We start from the raw sequence: 3,518 nt of genomic DNA on the forward strand, positions 1-3,518 counted from the left end.
TTTTTTTACATTTTAAATTTATTTTTCTTGACCTTGCAAGACTTTGTAGTTCTTGCATAAAAATTTTAAATATTTTTCTTTTTATTTAGATTTTATTTTATTATTTTTATCTTGATCAATCCTCCCATCTTCTCCTTCTCTGTCTATTCCTCCTGAGCTTTACTATGAAATAAAAATCAACTACTCTTTGTAGTGTTTTATGTATGTAATTTTGTTATATTTTTTTTATAGTTCCTGGCTGTACTTTTAAGAGTTCTCAGTTTCCATTTGGCCATTTGTTGACCAAGTTTGTGCTTGGTCTTTTGTTTCATGATCACTTTGCTTTCTGGCTTATAAATCAATGTTGGCTCCTCTTTTGTTCATATAAGAAGTGTTTCATTTTTTTAATTTCATGGCTTGTTGTGCAAAAAGGATGCTCACTTAAATATGAGATTTGTAATAGCCTAAATGGATTATCAAAATATACAAGGTTTCCTTGTTTAAGTGATGATCATTCATTGAGTTTCTTACCAAATCAATTAAGCTCTTTCATAAAAAGAAAAAAAAAATGGTGAAGCAAGCTCTAGAAGTAGAATATATATTGATGGTCAGGTGAGTCACAACATAACTTTGAGCTGGAAATGGCTCGCAAGATGGGGGTATAATTCTGGTTCTTTATAGCTGCAACCTCTGCTGCTACGCGGAATGTTTTTCTTTTTGTTCCTTCTCTTTTGAGTGAATAGTACTTGAATATATATTGAGGGTCAGGTGAGTCACAACATAACTTTGAGCTGGAAATGGCTCGCAAGATGGGGGTATAATTCTGGTTCTTTATAGCTGCAACCTCTGCTGCTACTCGGAATGTTTTTCTTTTTGTTCCTTCTCTTTTGAGTGAATAGTACTTGGATTTAAAGTTACTAGCTGCTAGCTGTTGTTAATAAATTATAGTATATTAAGTTTTTTCCGCTGTGGAAAACAAGGGGGCTGGAGGAGCAAGGAGATGAGAGAAACCTGACAGTCTAATCTCAAACTTGTGGATAGCCATCCGAAGCTACAAGTATTGAAAAAATAATAATTAGAATAATGTGTGATTAAGCTGTTGAAATTAATAAGCCATTGCAACTGCCACTTACTAAGCTATTGAAAGTGGTTGTTAAATCCAAATTCTTCATAATTGCCAATTGCTCTTAGGCTATGACCTATGTTCTTTGTTCATGTGGAAATAAAATGTGAACTGAGTAACAAAAAAAATATTACTATGTATAAAAAGAGATTACAATGCAGCCAGCAATCACATGGTGAATATTTACTATAGCTCATAGGATTAATTGATGTCCTTTCTTTTTGAAGAAAAAAGAATATGGTAGACGTTTGAAAAATCTATATACTATAGTTTTAACCAAAGGGATTGATCATAAGATTGTATGTCTTCATGTAAATGACGGTAGGATTGATCTATTTTGATGATATTTAATAAAAAACATTAAAAGCACTCGTAATTTTTTAAATTTTGATTTTTAATTTTAAAAATGCTTTAATTTGATCATAATTGTTCAAATTGTTATATTGAACTTTTCATCAATGAAATCATTTAAGTTAACAATAAATATAGACACTACGAGATGTGCTCTATTCATGTGATAGAGGAAGAGAGGAAGGATCAAAATATAATTTTTTTTTTTAAATTTAAAGATCAATGATAAAATTATCTTAAAATTTTATATATTTTATATATATTTATAAAATATTAAATTTAGAAATCATATTTTTATATTTTGTTATAATATAATTTATTAGTTACATTTTTTTAATAGAAAATAAATTTTCAAAATTTTAAATTAAATGAAAATTTTCAAAATCTTTTTTTTCAATTCATTATCATTTTAAAAACAAAAAATATATTCTATTCAAAATATTTTTTTACTCATAAATCATAATAAAAATATTATTTTTATATAAATTTTTTTGAAAATATAAAATATCTTTTATTTTTCTTTTTTCATATATATTTTATAAAATATGCTTTATAAAAAAAAGGAAAATGGAAAAGTAATTAAAGAGCGAATTGATTTTTAAAAATAATTTATATTTTTTTATTATGATATGATTTATTAATAAAATAATATTTAATATAAAATAGATTTTTAAAACATAAAAATTAAGTTAAAATTTTCAAAATAATTTTTTAAATTTTCATATCATTTTAAAAAATTAAGTAAAAATTTCATATCATTTTAAAAAACAGATTTATTTATTTATTCAAAAATTTATTTTTACCAAAAACAATCTAATTTGAATCTATTTTTGTTAAAAATTTACATTTATATAAAATAAAAATATATATGAAAAACAAAAATATATTTGACAATATATTTTTCTTTTTTATAATATATATTTAAAAATAAAAAATAAAAGATATTAAATAGTTTTAAAAAATTATATTTTGGATAGAAAATATTTGTTATTATGATTTATAAGTAAAATAATTTTTTAATAGAAATAAATTTTTTTTTGCTCTTAAAATGATATTTAATTTTTTAAAAAGGGAATTGAAAATTTTAACTTAATTTTAATTTTTGAAAATATATTTTCTATTAAAAAAAATCTAACTAATAAATTATAGTACAAAAAAATAAAAATATAATTTTAAATTTAATATTTTATAAAATATATAAAATTTTGTTTGAGATAGTTTCATTTATGATTCTTATATTTTGATCCCTCTTTTATCACATGAGATACTAGTTAACGTAATCACATAGCATCAGTTGGCATTTACTATCAATTTAAATATTTTCATATATGAAATGATCAAAATAAAATAATTTTAAATAATCAAAGATCCAATTAAAATTTTTTAAAAATTAAATATCAAAATAAAATTTGATTCAAAATTTAAAAATTACAGATACTATTAATGCTAAATTATTAGTTTATGATCTAAAGTTTTGATCAATTTTCAATTAAGAATGTAATGTTTAATTTGATCCAAATAAAAATTAAATTTTTTCATATTGATTCAAATAAGGACCTTTTTAACGGAGTAAAATACACGCGCCATTAAATATAAACTCTATTAGTGATATGTCATTTTTTATTCAAATGACAGGACAAGTGGCACTTATTTTTCATTATTAAGAAAAAAGATAAAAATATAAGATCTTAAAATTAAAAAAAAAAAAAAACTTTTTGTTTTATTTATTTCCTTCCCAATCTCTGAGAAAGTTTTCTTCTTCCCTTCAAATTTTGTTATAGCTTTTTTTGGGTTTGGTCATCACCTTCTTTGCTGCCTCTCTTTTACTCGTTTTATAAATTGCTGACTTCTACTCTTCTCTTCTCTTGAGCCTGAAAATTTTTACCTTTTATTTTATTTTTCTCATGATTATTAGTTCCTCCATCATTGATCTCACTTGTTGCCTCCTTTCCTCACTGTCGTTGCTAGCCATTCACTTGTCGACAATCACTCATTCTTCTTTTTATGGTTTTTTGTTACTTTTTATTATATTAGTAAATTTAAAATCACAAATTCCAATATTAAT

The sequence above is a fragment of the Durio zibethinus genome, chromosome 18 (assembly GCF_047325235.1).
Source record: "Durio zibethinus cultivar Kanyao isolate XHJ-2024 chromosome 18, ASM4732523v1, whole genome shotgun sequence".
NCBI classification, from domain to species: domain Eukaryota; kingdom Viridiplantae; phylum Streptophyta; class Magnoliopsida; order Malvales; family Malvaceae; genus Durio; species Durio zibethinus.